This window comes from Dromiciops gliroides, chromosome 4 (assembly GCF_019393635.1).
Source record: "Dromiciops gliroides isolate mDroGli1 chromosome 4, mDroGli1.pri, whole genome shotgun sequence".
Lineage (NCBI taxonomy): Eukaryota > Metazoa > Chordata > Mammalia > Microbiotheria > Microbiotheriidae > Dromiciops > Dromiciops gliroides.
Window position 1 is genome coordinate 139,404,897 of NC_057864.1, and position 19,596 is coordinate 139,424,492.

Sequence of the window (19,596 nt, forward strand, 5' to 3'; positions counted from 1 at the left end):
AACTGAGTAAAATTTATAAGCATACAAGTCATTCCCCAATCAACAAATGGTCAAAGGATATGAACATATGGTTTTCACATTAAGAAATCAAAGTTATCTATATGCTTAAGAATAAGTTCTCTGAATTACTTTTTTTTTCTTTTTTTCTTTTCTTTTTTTGAGGGGCAATGAGGGTTAACTAACTTGCTCAGGTCACACAGCTATTAAGTGTCAAGTGTCTGAAGCCGGATTTGAAATCAGGTCCTCCTGAATCCAGGGCCAGTGCTTTATCCACTGTGCCACCTAGCTGCCCCACTCTGAATTACTTTTGATCAAATAAATGCAAATTAAAACAACTCTGAGGTACCACCTCATACTTATCAGATGAACTAATATGGCAAAAAAGGAAAAATATTAATGTTGGAGAGAATATGGAAAATTGAGACACCAATGCGCTGTTGGTGGAGTTGTGAACTGATCCAACCATTATGGAGAGCAATTGTGCATACCCTTTGATCCAGCAATGCCACTACTAAGTTTATATGCCAAAGAGATCATAAAAAAGGGAAAATAACCCCTACATGTGCAAAAAATTTTATAGTGTTTTTTTGTTTGTGTGGTGCCAAAATATTGAAAATTGAGGGGAAGCCCATCGATTGATGAATGGCTGAATAACATGCAGTATATGACTGTAATGGAATATAAATTTGCAATAAGAAATGATTAACAGGTAGATTTCAGAAAAAACCTGGAAAAACTTCTGGGAAGTAAAGCAAAGTAAAATGAGAAAAACCAGGAAAACATTGTACATGGTATTAGCAACATTATATGATGATCAACTATGAATGACTCAGCTCTTCTCAGCAACACAATGATCCAAGAAAAGTTGAAAGGACTCAGGAAAGAAAATACTATCCACATCCAGATAAAGAACTGATGGACACTGAAAGCAGATCAAAACATACTTTTTTCATACTTTACTCTTTTTTCATGGTTTTTTTTATCTGTTTTGATCTTTTGATCTGTTTCTTCTCTAACAACTATGACTAATAGGGAAATATATTTTGCATGATAGCACATGTATAACCTATATCAAATTACCTACCATTTTAAGAAGAAGGAAGGGATAGAGGGAAAAAATGTACCTGCAAAAAATTGTCTTGACATTTAATGGGGAAGAAATATAAAATATTATTTTTTAAAAGAAAGAATTCTCAATGTTTTCTTTGTCGTAGCCCTTTCTGAAATTCAGGTAGAATACATTGGCATAGATAGATGATAGGTGATAGATAGATAGATAGATAGATAGATAGATAGATAGATAGATAGATAGATAAACAGATAGATAGATAGATAGATAGATAGATAGATAGATAGATAGATAGATAGATAGAGATAGAAATAGATATATTTAAGTTTACATATTCCATGTAATAACTCCTCTTGTAAAGGTGTGCTTCAGCTATATTTTGAGGAAGAGGTGGATTCTGTGAGGTTGTAGTGATGAGGTGGAATACATTCTAGGCATGAGGAATGCTGAATGATAAGACCCAAACAAGAGATGAAGTACCTTTTTGATGAACATAGAAGTCAGTTTGGCTGGATCATAGCTTATGGAAAGGTTTATAAGAAACATTGAGGCTAGATAGTTAGGCTGGGGCAAGGTTGTGAAGGACTTTTAAAGTTAACATGATCTCCTATTTGTTTAAGAATGACTTTAAGAGGGAGGGCAGCTAGGTGGCTCAGTGGATAAAGCAGAAGCCCTGGATTCAGGAGGAACTGAGTTCAAATCTAGCCTCAGACACTTGACACTTATTAGCTGTGCGGCCCTGGGCAAGTCACTTAACCTTCACTGCCCCACAAAAAAAAATGACTTTAAGAGAATAAGTTATTTTGTGTATTATAATAACAAAATTAAGTATAAAAGATATATGAAGAAAGATGCTATCTACATCCAGAGACAATCTGATAAATAGAAGTATTTATAGAATAATTTTATACACACATATACCTATTTGTGTCTAATAGTAGTCATCTCTAGGGTGGGGGAAGGGAAGAAAATATTTACATGATAATTTTGTTGTATATTTGAAAGGAATAGCAAATTGTGTATAGTTGATTTGCAGTCTCATGTACAATCATTTTGTTTTATTGTATTAAGCTATGGAGATGCTTGTTTTGTTGCATAAATTAAAAATAAAATAAAAATAAATTAAGTTTAAAAAGAATGGGTGGAATGAGAGGTTTTAGGGGTAGAAATGGCAAGATTTGGCAAGGGATTGTATATGTAGGATGAAGGAAACTGGGGATTCAATGGCAACTCCAAGGTTTTAAACATAGAAAGTTGGAGGAATGGTGATGTCTTTGATACAAATAGGAAAGTTTAAAAAACAGGTAAGATTTGGGGTAAAGAGAATGTGTTACATTTTGGATATGGTGAGTGTGCTGTGTTTGAAGTGTATAATAGGTCCTTGGTTGTATGGAACCAATGTGTCAGAATGGACAGAGGAAGAGTATATTAATTTGTGTATTATTTGCAGAGAGTTGATACTAAAAACAATTAATGATAAACAATGATGAGGAAAGGCAGTAAGATCTCAGAACTCACAAGATGATAGCTCCAAATAACCTCCAAATAATGCCAAAGGACAATTCCTGGAACAGCAGGACCCACAAAAGAATGGGCTGAGATTATTTTCCAGCCAAAGACAGCTTAGAAGGTCGGCAGGAGGGGGTTGCTGTGCCAGAGCAATAGTAGAGCCCAACCCTGAGGTCACGCCAACACAGATCCAGTCGCATTCGGGCCTCACCAGAGAAAGAGACCCCCAGAGACTCAGAATCAGTTGCAGTGCCAGTGTCATCTGGAACTAAGCTCATGGTCTGGTGAGATGGCTGAGCAACTGACTGGGGGTTGGGGAAGATTACAGTGGTCTCTGCTAGTGCTGAGGCAGAACTTGGGTGTTACTCCCCTTCTGGGAACCAGGAAGTAGGCTTAATTGGCAATGGCCAAGATGATGTAGGGGGACAGGCTTGTTGTAGCTAACAACCATAGCACACAAAGAATTAGAAATTGAAGGAATGCCTATCAATTGGGGAATGACTAAACAAGCTGTGGTATATGATTGTAATGCAATATTATTGTGCTATAAGAAATGACAAGCAGGATGATTTCAGGAAAACCTAGAAACACTCATATGAACTGATGTATAGTGAAGTCAGCAGAACCAGGAGAACATTGCGCACAGTGACAGCAATAGTGTTCTATGAGCAATTGTGAATGACTTAACTACTCTCAGCAATACATTGATCCAAGACAATCCCAAGGTCCTAATGATAAAGTATACTATCTACCTCCAGAGAAAGAACTGATATTGAATGAACACAGACTGAAACATGCTACTTTGCATTTTCTTCTTTTTTTTTGTTACTTGATTCTTTTTATATAAAATGACTAATATGGTAATGTTTTACATAATTGCACACGCATAACCTATATCTGATTGCTCACCACCTCAGGGAGGGAGTAGGGTAGGGAGGGAGGGAATGAGAGATGGATAGAATTTGGAACTCAAAACTTTAAATAAATAAATATGTAAAAAAAAGATAAACAATGAGGTGTGAGAGAGAAGCAGACAGGGGAAAGGGAAAGGACAAGAAAAGGGCAAGAGGAGGAAAAAAGGAATGAAACAAGGAAGACAAGGAGGAAAATTAGAAAGAGATGAGGAGTGGATGAAAGGTGATTGGAAAAACGGATGAAGAAAGAGGGGGAAATAGAAAGAAAGGGTAGAAGGCGGTAAGAAGAGAGAGCAGAGTGGGAGTGGAAGAAAAATGGGGAAAGATGGGAAAAGAATATGGGAAATTTAAGGAGAAGAAGGCAATTGATTGAGAGAGAAGCAGAGGGAAGAAGGAGAGAGGAGGAAATAGAGGAGAAGATGGAGGAGGGTGAAGAGAGAGATAGAGATGAAAAAAGGAAATGAAAATGAAGGAAGAGTTGGAAGGAGGAAAAAGAGAAATGGAAAGAAGAAAAAGGGAAGAGTAAGGGGGGAGGGGAAGGAGAAAGTATGCATATCCAGGATGAAATAATGAAATATTGTCTTGGCAGAAAAGGTCAAGTAACCTTCCTGTCCAAAAACCATCCATGGCTGAATGAGAGAGAATTACACTTTGGTTCCCTATTAGGACAAACAATGTACAACAAAAGAAACAGTAACTGAGCAAAAAACAACTGAGAATATTACCCAAAACAATCCATTGAGAAGTATAGCAGTGAGGAACTCTCATATTAGGGTTGGTACTTGACTAGGGATTTATAAAGACTTGTGGGACTAGTAGGCACTCTATTTTGTTTTCCTCCTTTAAAAAGTAACAACACTAATCCTGCAGTGAGAGATAGAAAGAACAATTCAATTAAAAAAATACAGATAGTATAAAATACTTGAGAGTCACTCTTCCAAGACACACGCAGGAATTTTATGAAGACAATTACACAGCATTCTTCAAACAAATAAAGATAGATCTAAATGCCTGTTGTTGTTCAGTCATTTCAATTGTGTCTGAGTCTTTATGATCCCATTTGAAGTTTCCTTGGCAAAGATACTGGAGTGGTTAGTTATTTCCTTTTCTAGCTCATTTTATAGATGAGGAAACTGAGGAAAACAGAGTTAAGTGACTTTCCCAGGGTCATACATACTATAATAAGTGTGTGAGGCCGGATTTGAATACAAGTCTTCCTGACTCCAGACCTGACATTCTCTCAACTGCATCACCTATCTGCCCTCTAAATATCTGGAGGAATATTAATTGCTCCCAATTAGGCTGATATAACTGATTTAATTAAACTGTCAATATTATCTAGATTCACTTTCATATGCAATGTCATACCAATTGAATTAACAAGGAATTTCTTCAAATAGAAAAAAAAATAGTTACAAAATTTATCTGGAAAGGAAAAAGTTCAAGAATATCAAGGAAATCAATAAAAAAAGGATGGAGGCCTACCAATATCAGATCTCAGACTATAATACCAAGTTGTAATCCTCAAAATAATTTGGTACTATATAAGAAAGAGAGATATTAAATATTAAGGATACAATAAAGAAGCAAATAAGGAGAGTAACCTAGTGTTTAATAAACTCAAAGATCCCACCTATTGGGATAAGAACTCAACAAAAACTCCTGAAAAGGAATCTGGCAGAAATTAGTCACAGACTAACATCTTATATCATTTACCAATATCAGCTCAAAGTGAGTGCATGATAAAGGAAAATATAAGCAAATTAGAGAAGTATGGAAGGGATTACTTATTAGATCAATGGATAGTAGAAGATTTTTTTGGCCAAACAAGAGATGGAGAGATTTTATAAGAGGTAAACATCATAAGTTTTAGTGTATAAAATTATATAAACAAAACCAATGTAGCTAAAGTTAGAAGAAAAGGAGGAAACTGGGGCGGGGAGGGGGGAGGATCTTTGTAGCAAGTTTCTCTGATGAAGTTTTCATTTCCAAAATATATACGGAACTAAATTAAAGTTACACAAATAAGGGACATTTCCCTCATTGATAGCTGTTCAAAAAATATAAGGCAATTTTCAGGGGAAGAAATTAAAACTATCAATAGTCATATAAAATGCTGTAAATCCCTAACAATTATAAAATGCAAATTGACAGAACTGCAAGGTACCACCTCATATCCATCAGATTGTAATCTACATAGTAAAAGCAATATTATAAAGCTAATCAACTTTGAAAGACTGAGTAACTGATCAACATAAAGATCCATCAGAATTCCATAAGACTCAATGAAACATAATATCCTCCTCCATATAGAGAAGTGGTGGACTCAGTGCAGATAGAAGCATATTTTCTCTTTTGATTTCTTTTACATGTTTTTTTTTTTGGGGGGGGCGGGGGACTAATGAGAAATTTAGTTTTGCATGACAATCCATATTTGTAATAAGTTTTGGTTTTCTTGCCTTCCCATTGGGTGGGAGAGAGAGTAGGTAAAAGGAAATAATTTGGAATTAAAAGAAAAAAGGAAAAAAAAAAACATCTGTGCTTTATTTAAAAAAAAACCACTTTTGGGGGATAATACTGTAAACTGAGTCCTTGGAATAAGTGACATTCTCAGTATCCTGGAAAAACCAATAACCATGTAATCCTAGGTTTTGCTGGAAACAAAATAGAAGCAACAAAGTGCCTCAAAATATAATTTGATTCTACGTCATGAAAAGTATCTGTTGTACTGGTTATATAGAGTTATCTGGATACTTATAAGTCTCCCTCATTAGGATACAAACTTCTTGGGAAAGATAATCTTTTTACATTTCCTTGTATCCTCAGCACGTAGACACTTACACATAAGTACTTAATAAATGCTCGTTGACTGACTGATATCAATATTTTTGTGTTCCTCTATGATGCTGACAGCATTTTAATAGATCAAGTCTAAGAAATAATGGATTTGTCTATGCTTTAGTATCCTTATGTCCCATAGGCACCCTTCTCATTGTATAAACACTGCCAGAAAGGAAGATATCTCTTCTGTACAGAATTTTACCATGTAATGGAACTGATAATGTTTAAACACAGAAAGTAATCAGAAAACAACATAATCTTTATCAATGACCACTTATTTATTGAATAACTAGTAGAGGTATCTACTAGAGCGCCAAACACTCAATGATACAAGTTTTGCCAATTTTTTTTTTTCTGGGAAGATGAGACCAATAAATACAAAGAGATAATACAAAGAAGCATAAATGTAATATGAATGTAAAAACAATAAGTGTTATTATTCTTCAGTGCAATTTCAGGGACATGATACGCCTTGTCTAAGCTCTAGATATTTTCCCTAACTGTCCCTCGTGCCTGGAATGCTCTCCCTCCTCAGCTCTGCCTACTGACTTTCCTGATTTCCTTTAAGTCATAACTAAAATACAATTTTTTATTGGGAGTCTTCTCGAATTCCTCTTAATTCTAATTCCTTGCTTCTGTTAAGTATTTTCTATTTATACTCTATATAGCTTGCTATGTATATTTGTTTCCTTATTGTCTTCCCCTCCTTAAGGGCAAAGACTGTCTTTTGCCTCTTTTTGTATCTCCAGCACTGAACACAGTACCTAGCACATAATGGGTGTTTAACAAATGTTTATTGATTGATTATTTTCTATGGCCACCTAAAATGTGTGAAAAATAAATACTGAGAAAATTATCAGGATCTAGATCAAGGGTACCCAGCCTGTCCAGTTCATTATGTACCTCTAATTATTGTGATTAAGTTGAGGCATCCACTGGCTACTCTCTCCAATTTCTGGAGACCAAGGGCATTTCCAATGCCAGTTGAAAGTATTCAAATGGCCAAGGACCCTAACTGTTCAGGAAAAGATCCAATCATTTGTTATTGCAAATTTCAAATGGCCTGTGGGCCAGAGTCAGGGACATGATTGTATCTTTCAGTTACTTACTGTGTCTCCAGGTGTTTTTGCTTCTGGAGAAGAAAAGCACCAATTTACAATGCCAGATGTATGACTTTTAGAATTATCCTGCCCGAATTCAGGTAGAGAGAACAAAGGACTAGGGTTAAATTGCAGTTTCAAATGATGAATAGAATAGCTCCTCAACATACTCAAATAAAGACTAAAGATCCCTGATAGAGAAAATTAGTAAACATAACCTTGCTAGTAGTTTTCAAGAATACACTGATATATAATTCAGGTTTTGTTTTCAATTATTTGAATTATTCCTTAACAACATGGTATGTAAAGTGAAGGTAGGCAAAAGATTTGGCAAGTAAATTCCTGCCAGCTGTAATTTCTATGAAGTAAATTGTATTTCCACCATTTCTTTTCTAAGTGTTTAAGTTCGCGTTGGTTTTGAAATGAGCTGGCACCATAGTGAAGAGCAGCTGATTCTGGTGGAGAACATTCTTCCTGCCATCAGGGGACTCACTCTGTGACAAACTGTCAGGCTGCAGCTGGAACCTCAATCACAGGAATATGGAAACTATTAAAACAGGCAAAGTAGTTGGCATACAGAAAGGAGTAAGTGGGAAGTTGCAACAGGTGGATAAATCATATTGTTTCCAATCTCTGTAGCAGAGACTGCCAAATGCCAGGGTAAAATATATGGTGCCAGGCCTATTGGCCAAAAGAGAATATTCAGTAGCCAACTAGTAATACAAAAGGACACTGCATATTAGTCCTCATAGCAACACATCAAGGCATATTGAAAATTCAGAGGGTCAGCTAGGTGGCGCAGTGGATAGGGCACCAGCCCTGGATTCAGGAGAACCTGAGTTCAAATCTGAATTCAGACACTTAACAATTACTGGTCCTGTGACCCTGGGCAAGTCACTTAACCCCAACTGCCTGACAAAAAAAGAAAAAAAAAAAGGAAGGAAGGAAGGAAGGAAGGAAGGAAGGAAGGAAGGAAGGAAGGAAGGAAGGAAGGAAGGAAGGAAGGAAGGAAGGAAGGAAGGAAGGAAGGAAGGAAGGAAGGAAGGAAGAAAGAAAGAAAGAAAGAAAGAAAGAAAGAAAGAAAGAAAGAAAGAAAGAAAGAAAGAAAGAAAGAAAGAAAGAAAGAAAGAAAGAAAGAAAGAAAGAAAGAAAATTCAGGGTGAAATGCAGAATATGCAAGCTTGCTCCATAAGCCCACCCCACCCCCATAAACAGCACACATTCTGGTTTAACATTGCATTAGTGCAACAGAGGAAAGCTAACAGTATGTATATTTCAGAAGGCAGAGAGAGAAGGAGGAGGAGGAGAAGAGAAATCTGCTCTCTGAAAGAGATAATTTTAGGGAATTTATAATTATTAAAATACATTATGTATAAAACATATTCTTCATGGAGTATAACACAGGAAGCAAAATAGGTATCCTCTTCCACATATTTGAAACTTTTAAAGGCTACCTTGGGAATGTTGATATAAGTCCAAGTGACTATTTACATATGTTTGATACTTAAATTCAATTCAACAAACATTTATGTAACAACTACTATGTAAAATGTCCTGTGTGTGCTACATGGTGAAAAGATAAAAATGAATAAATCAGTCGCTGCATATGAGGGGCTGATAAATTGAATATAAAAATAGGACACGTACATGAGTATGCTACAAAATATAATAATGGCATGAGAAAGGTTTAGACAAGTTTTAAGAAATCCCAGGAAAGAGAAATCATTATCAGTTCAGGACAGTAAATCAAGGAATGTTATAATGGGAGGCACCTGAGCAGAACCTTGAAGAAAGAGAATTGCAAAATAATTGTTTTGAATCAAGCAACAAATAATTGGGTTTCTTGAGCATAAAGGAAATAACATTTAATTGAGCCTGATTTTTTCCTATGAAGTAAGCTGAATGATCTCTACATTTTTGAAATATAGATTTTCTATTTAATTATGCTGTAGGTACAACCATGTGGAATTCATTATCCGATTGGTGGGGTTGGGGTGGGGTTGAAGTGTGGTGAGATATTCTGCAGAATTCAAACAACTACAATATCAATGTCAATTGAATTGAAAAAATGTCTATTTGCTAACTCTCCTCTCAACCTCTCTCTGTGGAATAAGATCACAATTACTTATTTGCAATTGCATTCCTTTCTCCAATTAAATACTATGTAAATGTAATCATTTTGATTGATATAAAAGCTAACTCAGTTATAAGTAGAGTTGTGTCCTGGTTTTTGTTTTTTCTCTTGAGTAAAATATACCTTTTTCACCTTCCTTTACAAGGAGAAAAGCTTCCTTTCCAATTCCTAACTGAAACTTTAAAACCAAGACATGAAGTGAGTGTATTTCTATTAGCAATAATATATTACAGCAAGATAATTATGTTCCATTATGTAAGTAAAGCCTTGATGCATTTCTCCCATACACACAGATCTGAGTCCCTTCCTTCATATGATTCACAGTTCATTCATCCCATCTTTTGAAGTGGCACTACACCACAGCTGTTCAGAATATAAACTTCCCTGAATTGCAAACAAAACAACCCAGTTTCTTTATCCTCACATGAGAAGTAGCCAGACCATTTAAAAGAGGGCAACTATTTCTCCCAATGACAAGTGTAGGCCAGAACAACATGTCCATTGGAGGGGGCGGGGCACAGGAAGGATGGTAGGGAATTTATGCTTTTGGTTAGAATTATTTCATTTAAAGTAAAGAAATGTTAAATAGAAATCTGAAATAAATTCATAATTGCAATGATCTAAACAAGTAAGTTTATTTTAATATTATCTGTTAATTTTCTCTCTACTCAAATTATTTTTTGATACAAATAATTCTATAAATTACTATTTTAGGGTATTTTTTTTTAGACACATTCTCAACAAAACACAGCATGTCACAGCAGCTATAGGGCTAGTCTCAAAGATAGAAAGACTTGGATTTAAGTTCTGTCTCTGACACTTATTGGCTGTGTAATCCTGGGCTAGTAATTTAGCTTATAGTGCTCTTTAAATGGCAAAAACAGTGCTAATATGCATCGAGGCAAGGATTTTCCACCCCTGGATGCTCTCCATAGGAAGGAAATCACAGCTCCATTTCCTATCCCTATTTCATCCTCAACAGGTTGCCTGCATTAATACCTCAGTATTATGCAACAAGCACACGCACTTAACACTATCTAAAGTGGTTGCCTCCTTTACACTCTGTAACTCAGGAGCAAAAGACCAAACAGGATTCTAAATGGAAATAAATTAACTATGATTTTTCAGTATATGCATCTGCAAATCTCTGTTGCAATGGGGTTTTTAAGAACTGGAAAGAGATCATATCTTAGATGTGAATGGGAGGTGGGGTAGGATTTTGACAGGGGAGAGGATTAATAGTGGCATATTTTACTAAACTTTATGTACTCATATTAACTTTAAAGGTTAATGCAAAGATATTACATAAGACAATCAATCTTCTTGCAATTAATCCTCATGCAAAGCAAGACCTTTTTTTCAGATATACAGTGCTCATCTAAGAAACTTTATCTCCACATCTAACTTTTCAAATGACCCAGTTTTTCAAAGTTCATGCTCAATTCTTCATCGTTTAAAGTAGAAGAAATAAAATGTTCAATTCAATTATAGGTTCTGTTATATTAATTTAATTGTCATCGCAGATCTTCCATTCTAAAGAATCTTTCAGATATTAATAGAAAGCAAACATATTGACAGTCTTCATACAAAAGAAATAGAGTCTCTGGATCAGAAAGATAGATACGGTCTATTAAACCTGTATGATATATTTTTAAATGAGAGTAGCCATATCAAAACTAAATTCTATCCTATCAAAGTGACCCTTTTGTGGCAGTCCCTTATGGAAAAAATATTAATGAAAATTTAAATTAACGCACATTATTTCATGTGTAATGATCTATGGGCTCAGCATTTTCTGTGAAAGATTAGATAATGCAGCCAAAACAAGATATGTTAGAAGACACACACACACACACACACACACACACACACACACACACACACACACACACACACACACACACAAGAGCCAATGGCAAACAGGCATTTCCTGTGTGCATGTATATCTAGCAATACCAGTTCTTATTACAAGGGGGTGCCCCCCAACCTTGTACATACAGCAACATATTTGGAAAAGACCCTTGCAAATCTTTATATTAGTTATATTACCACAATAGACATTCACGTTCTGTTTGAAATCTGAGCTCAAATTCACTTTCTGGAGTGAATATTATTATTCATCAGAGGCTTTATCTAAAGTAAATACTTGGACTCTGTTTTAAGCACTGGCAATGTTGATCCATGTTAATTTGTCATAACACTACTTACTGAAATCTTTGGGAGCTTGCTTATTCAAATGCAATTTTAAAAGGGACCCTTACGTAGATTTTTAACCACTCAAAAATATGGATGGATTTATAGAATTACAAAGAAAAATGATATAAAGTCCTGTTTGAACTAAAATTGAGTTAACAAGCCAACCACTGTGAAAACAAACGTTTAAAAAGCTTTATTTTCCGCAACAACCCAACTGCCATGATAAATATAGCATTCTCCTAGCTATCGCAAGCATCAGCAGTACCCTTGACTAAAAAAGACAGAGGGAGAGAAATAGCGCTTTGTACCCCTCCACAATAGTTTAAATAACACATGCCAACAAATGATTCATTACATCCTTGAGAATTTTTTTTATTGTATACATTTCCCAAGTCCTTAGTTCCTCGTCACATTTCCACTCTGCTAGCAGCAAAAGAGTTAAACATTCACGGGCACAAACACACAATCTTTAACAGGTTCACAATCCCAACATGCACACCCTACTAAATATACAAGCAAACTCTATTACATAAGTCAAGTCCCCCACTTCTACGTAGCTAAAATGAAAGGGAGAAAGAAAAAAAAAGAAAAGAAAGAAAAAAGCCATAGTCCAGCTAACTAACATTCCCAAAATGAATCAAGTGAGGGACTAACAGTGTTGCTTAAGAAATAGGGATGTAGTTCAGCAGCTGCTCCGCAAGTTTGGATGACTCCTTGCCCCAACAGTAGAGACGCGCGCGTGGAGCTGCGTACCTACACCTAGGTGTTGCTCAAGTCTCAGATCTCAATTCACTCCTTCCCCCTCCCTGCCCCCACCCCCACCAAAACGCAAATGGATCAAGATGATCTACTTGAAGACAGAGCTTGTCTTTGCTCTGAGCCCCCCCCCCCCATTAATTGTTCAAAAAAGGGAAAAATCAAGAAATAATGAGTTATTTTTCGCCTAAGTACCACGTCCTTTCAAGTCAGAAATCTGTCATGGGGAAAAAAGGAAGCGACCCGATAGGCATCCTGGGGGCCCCCCAGCTGCAATTCGCCATTAGGTCAGTCCATTCGGGGGGTGCCCCATTGTGACAAAGGCAGTCCCCTCACTCTTTTCCCCATTTCCATCTCAACCCTATTATTCTCTGTACTGGTGCAAGCAGCTCGAGGACGAGAGAGAGGGCAATCTTTTCCCTCATTCTCCCCAGCTCCGTTGTTTCAACTCCGGTGAAAAAGGACCTTTCCCACCCGAGCTGAAAACTTTTTTTTCCCCCTCCAAATAACGCGCAAAGGCAAGAAGAAGGTTCAGTTGATCCAGGCACCACCCTTTCCCCAGAGCCCTGGGCGCTTGGCCCCTTCCTTACCTGGTGGCCGCGACCTCAGGCGCTGCAGGTATCTCCGCCTTTTTAGGACCTTTCCGGTGCCCTCAGCAAGGTGCCTGGACTCGTACCCCACTTTCCGCCGCGTCCTCCTGTCCTAGGCAGGATAAGCGAGCAAATGACCTAGGACCAAGATGCCCAAGCCAAATTCACGCTTTGTAGACTCCGGTTCATGATCCCAACCCGAAGCTCTGTAGGCTCCGCGAGCGTAGATAGACTATGGGAAGAAGCACAACTTATCCCCCAGCCGGGGTGTGGGCTCCAGGTCCAGCGAGCGCTCCGCCCGCAGGCAGCGGTGGCCGCCGCGTCACATGCCTTCTCCCGGGCAGCGGCACCTGTCCAAGCAGCCGCGCCGGCTCCACGCTGCCACCCCCGGGCTAGCTGGGATCCCTTCCTCGCAACGTTTTCTTGCCCTTTCTTGTCGCACAGTCTTTTATCCCCTCACTCCCTTTCTTTTTCTTTCTCTCCTTATTTTTTTTTTCTCTTCTTTTCCCAAAGCAAGGCACAAGACACTGGAAGTGAAGGAAGAGGGTCTTTTCAACAACCCACCCGTCCACTCCCCAACAACTCTTCCTTCGCCTAGGGGTGGCTGTATTCCTCAGTGCTGCTTCCACCCCATTCCTGTTCTTCCCCCCCCCTTTCCTCCCCCTCCTTTCCTCCTTTCCTCCTCCTCCTTCTCCTCCTTCTCCTCCTTCTCCTCCTTCTCCTCCTCCTCCTCCTCCTCCTCCTCTTCTTCTTCCTCTTGCTGCAGCTGCTTTCCCTCAGCTCCCTCACTGCCTAGCGCCGGTGTAATGCACTGGCTGCCTACTTGAGACCAAAACCTGTCCTGGCTACTGAGCATGCCCAGTTGCCCTAGTGGAACCACACTAACCTCCCATGTGCTGTGAGATTCTGCTTCTCCCTGTTTTAGCGGCCGCCTGGGCAGGAGATTGGAGAGGTTCTAAGAGTCCACCAAGGGAATATGCTTCCTGGAAGCGGGGACAAAAGTGGGAAAGGAGAAAAAGGGACGTCAATCAATCACTCTGAATCACACCTGTGTCACCTGTTTTGCTCCTGGCTACCACAAGAGCATATGGCTTTTTCGGGATTATGAAAATGTTGAGGAAAATGAAATATCTGGGTTGTTTTGCTATGTTTTCGTTTGTTTTGTTTTGATTTGTTTTCTTTTTTGAAAAAGCCTTGATCTTGGTAACAAAATATTGTTCATTTGGAAGCCTAGAACCGAAGATCATACTATAATGTCTAGTAGTCTATATTCCTTCACCAGTGGTAGCAGGCAGAAAATTATTAGAATAGGACAATTTATGCAGAAAAAAGTCCCGAATCTGGAATTTGAGTTTAGTCCAAGTTTTGTTAATAGTTGTGAGGCATCAAACAAGTAATAACCACTTCGGGCCTCAGTTATTCAATCTGTGAAATGAAGAGATTGGACTAAATCACCTCTTCTATTACTTTTAAGCTCACATTCTATAATTCTGGGCCTTCGTTTTTCCTTTTTAGAACTTTATATTCCAAGGCAACTGAATATGCAGACTGGAGGAAAGTCAATTTTTGAAGATGATAAATCTAGAAACTTAAAATGGCAACATGACAGGAAATATAACAAAATTATGAAATGCAATTGCAGATAGTTTTTGTAATGAACAAATATGAGAAACTACTAGAGAAAATAATGTCTCTGCACAAGAAACTCTCTGATGAGCTGGAGTTTTATAACAAACATGGACAAATTAAGGTGCAAGATTACATAAAAAGGGAAGTATAAAATATTGTCATAAACCAAAAGAGAGAATCATAAACTATAAAGGCAAGAGCTGAGACTTGCTACAAATTATAAAGCATCCAAAAGTGCATTTTACATTGTTGTTATTGCTTAAATTATGTTCAGAATAAGAAGATTAATAAGAAATGGACAGGCATAGTCTTTGGCACACGGACATCTTTTGAGGATACAAATGTAAGGAATTATTTGTCCTATTTTTGCTCCAGTCTTCTGTTTTCTTCAGGAAAGAGAATGATACTGCCAGCTAGAAAGAGCATAACAAGTGACATCAAGGGAGAACTGAGTGTAAAGTAGAAGAGAAATGAGGACGAGAGCACTGTAGTTATTTTGAGTCACTTCATGTTTCAAGACTCTAGTCCCATATAAATTAAATGCTAAAATACTGAAATAAAGCAAAAGTGATTAAGAAACCATTCTCAGACCTTTTATTGAGAAATCATGGGCTATTTGACAGATTCTAGATTATTTTATATGAGAAACATAACTTTCAAAAAGAAAAAAATGGGTGCTAGAGTGTATAGATTATTTAATTAATAACAAAAAATTAAATAGATATCCATTGATCTACCACCTGGCACTTGTGGTCATCTAGTCAATACCCTCACATAATGGATAAGAAAATTTAGATAGAGAGGGTATGAGTGATTTACCAAATTCCCACCAAGAAAAAGTGTCAGAAGATCTGATCATAGATTCTGTGCTCTTTCTACTGTACCACAATGAATCTGTTATTGAGGGCTGTTTAAAGACAATTTATGAAAGGTTATCACTTACAGCCAAAATGGATTAAGAACAAATCTTAATATACTAATTTAATTTCCTTTATTTAATAGGCTTGCTAGACTTGTAAATTAAGGAAATATTTTACATATAGTGGGTCTTCATTTCTTCAAAACATTTGACAAAGTTGAATATGATGGGCTACTGGACAAAATTAAAATGGGGAATTAATAGCATAGTTAGATGAAGTCATAACTGGTTGAATAATAGTACTCAGAACTGACTGAGTTCACATCATCCTTGAGGGATTTTTTTTGGTGGTGTGCTAAGAAATTTTGTCCTTAATCATTCCAGTTCAAAATTTTATCACGACTTAATGTTTCTTCAATTGAATTTACTCTCCAGGGAGACATAAAAATAATAATAATATATAATTTAATGGGAACACCTCAGATATTTATATTGTTTTGCAGTAAATTTTAAAGTCCTGCACATAGATACAAAAAATCAGCTGTATACTTTCAGGGAAAATTTTCATAATTTAATACGGATTTATTAAGTGTTTGTTTTGATAATGAGACTTTTCTAGGTGATGTGGGTGATAAGATTTTTATACAGTGCATTTTATTTTTCATTTTGGTATATTGAAATATTTGCTGATGATTGTTAAATTCACAATAAACAAGAGAATTAAAAAGAAAAATATGTTTGGTTTAATCTCTACCCTCAGTGTGTGGCAGACCTTGTTTGATGATGATGATGATGAAGAAGAAGAAGAAGGAGAAGAAGAAGAAGAAGAAGAAGAAGAAGAAGAAGAAGAAGATGACCAAGGAGAAATAATAATGGTCACCAAGACTGTTATAATACATTGTGTCTAAATCTCATCCCACCATGATGTTGAAAATATTATCTTCTTAATTCTGCTATTCATTAGAGATGTGAAACCAGATTTATGTGGCATCCAGAAAGGCTTATTCCTTTCTGGCCTGAGGGCTTAATGTGGACCAGCAGCACAAGTTATTTCAACCATCAAGGTGGTTCAGAGGAGCTATAGGATCCTGGAGAACTCAACTATCCAGAGGCAAGAAGTACTACAAGGCCCAATATAGTGATGCAGCAAAATTAGTGGTAACTAGATAGCACACCATTTGAACACCGGGAAGTGCCTGAAAACTTTCAAATTTTAAATGCATCAATTTCACAGTCAATATCACCAGTACCCAATTTATGGGTGGCTATGGAGCACTCCTGTTCCAAGTATAGTCCATAGTCTCATCCACACTGGTTTCAGTGGCCATGAAAGACCAATTGGATGGACTATGCTGGCAGGAAGCAATAATAGTTTTATCTTAAGTGGATGCATAGTAGGGGAATATGAGTAATGTCTGATGGTGTTTACATATCCAAGGGAAATGTTCTGTGTTACCCTTCTCTTCCTTTAAGTAATCAGTGCCTTTCATGGTAGGAAAGAACCATATATATATGTGTGTGTGTGAGTGTATATATGTATATAAACATATATGTGTGTAAATATACATATATACACGTATGTATGTATATGCATGTGTGTATGTGCATATATATATACAATTTCTTGATTGGGACCTATTTGTTTTTGTTTTTGTTTTTTTTTGTGGGGGCATGGGGGTTAAGTGACTTGCCCAGGTTCACACAGCTAGTAAGTATAAAGTGTCTAAGGCTGGATTTGAACTCAGGTCCTCCTGAATCCAGGGCTGGTGCTTTATCCACTGCGCCACCTAGCTGCCCCCTGATTGGGACCTATTTGACAATGATGAAAGCCAATGACAGAGGTGACACAATACTTTCTTCCTTCTGGAGATGCTGGATGTGAGCAACACTTGTAAACTGTAAATTGGTATATATTTTTTAAAGTAACACAATGTAATATTGAAAATGTACACAGTTCCAATATTCATATTTGTCTAACTTATTATCTGTATTATCTTATGGCATAATTTGAATATATATTTATCTGCTGTACCCCTCCAGCTCATACCCAGAACTTCTTGGATTCAATCATCCCCTCTAGTAAATATATACTCAGCAGAAAACAAACAATATAAGAGATACATAATTAGAATGGAAGTTCACTAATACCTTTCCACCATGGGAATATGTCCTAATTACATACATAGCATTTTTAAAATTTTCATTGTTTGAAATATTAACATTGAAAATTAAGCTGATTGTATTTTTAGTCAAATTTGATGCTTCCTAGTGTTACTATCAATTTGTGGAGTAGTTCACATGAGTGATATTAGCCATTATTTTACCAAGCCTTTCTTGTGACTTACAGTTAAAATCTCTGTTATTAGGTTTCTATCCTATTGTCCCAAGTAAGTTTAATGATATAACTTGTGATTTTTAATTTTAGTCAGAACTTAATTTTTTCTCTGAATGACTTCTTTGAAAGACCTATTAGATTTAGTTTTATACTTTATGAAGCAGGAAAAACCCAAACAATTAATTTAATGTCTTTAATAAGAATGCATTTTTGTATTAAATTACCTTTTAAAAAAAAGAAAGATTAGGTCTACATTTCCCACCTAGACTGGAAGTATAGTGGCCATCACATGGCTAACCCCACCTCTAATTGCAAGGAATTTTTGACTTGTTCCTTTCTAGACATGGTTCAGTTTGTACCTCCTTAGGCAACCTGGGGGATCCCCTTCCCTGAGGCTCTTCCTATTATTGCCAAACTTAATGGCATATTCAATTGGTTTAGCCCTACTGAAACTTAGAACTCCAGAGTTCAAGTGATACACCAACATCAGCAGCCCCAGCAATGTGATGTTTAAAATCTGATGTGTGATTGCCTTATCTGCCCCCCAGTGGGGGGTAAAACTAGCTAAGTTTATTGATAAATTCGGCAACAATTTAGACTTTTAAGCATTTATTAAAGTATATTAGGGGTTAGCAAAGAGAGAGAGAAAAAGCTACCTTTACCTAGCTATCCACTTTCTAAAGAGAACATGTGAAGTTCTTCCACCACACTCCAGTTCCCAGACGAAAAGCCACTATGGCTAACCTAAAATGCTTTTGATAATAACTCATATAAGGTGATAGTTTTAATTGAGGCTATGTAAAATCTCTAAGAAACCTCAATGCCTATTTCAGATTTCTATAATTTCGATACTGTGTGTACTTCCCCCAATGATATGAATGGAAACTTCTCTATGACATAGTAAATTGTCTTTGAGAGTTACAAAAAACCATTATTGAACTTTAGCCAACCTAGTGAGAAACTTAGCCAGGTTGATCCTTACACAATAGACAAATAATTTATCACCATATTTGAAATCTTTCCAGCTTGGTAGGACATGCCAGAACTCACTTTCCACTAATCATAGTGCCTGGCACATGTTAGGTGCTTAGTAAATGTTTATTGACAGACTGGAAAAGTCTTCAAGAACCCAGACTTGTATCCATACCATGAAAGGGCATGATTTGGACTTTAGTAGGAAAAACAGCTTAGTTGTATGGAAACAGTGCTGAATCTGGAGTAAAGAGAGATGTTATTTCAAATACTGTTTCTGATAGCTATTAGCTTTGTGACCATTGACAATTCAGTAACAATTTTGAGCCTCAGTTCCTTCCTTTAAAATGGGTTTCTAAGATGCTCCTCTATAGAGGAGATTAAGAATAGACAAATTCACTATATACAGAAACTAAAGTAAACCACTCTTCCCAGGGGTGAAGTGGTGCTCAATTCAATGTCTATTAGGTCCCATTAAGAATCAAAGAGATCCTCAATTTTCAGTCTCAAACAAGACTAATGTGCAGAGATGACACATTAGCTAACAGTAATTTGTTAAGATTAGCAATAACAGATTCAATCATTCCCATTATATTCATGTATTTTTGCACAATTAGAAGTAACCCCAGTCAATTCAACTGAGTAAACATTTATTGAGAACAATCTTTGTGCAGGGCACTGTCCTAGTGCTG

At 36.8% G+C, this 19,596-nt stretch overlaps 1 protein-coding gene across 2 annotated transcripts in view; it reads right to left on the reverse strand.

Annotated features, from left to right (window-relative positions):
* CHRM3 (cholinergic receptor muscarinic 3) overlaps positions 1-13,225 on the reverse strand; it is a 633,202-nt gene extending 619,977 nt beyond the window's left edge. For both annotated transcript variants that reach the window (XM_043964242.1, XM_043964241.1), the window contains exon 1: positions 13,110-13,225. The gene's annotated coding sequence lies outside the window, so the exon portion shown is untranslated. The remainder of the gene's footprint in view (positions 1-13,109) is intronic.
* Positions 13,226-19,596: the final 6,371 nt, after the last annotated feature.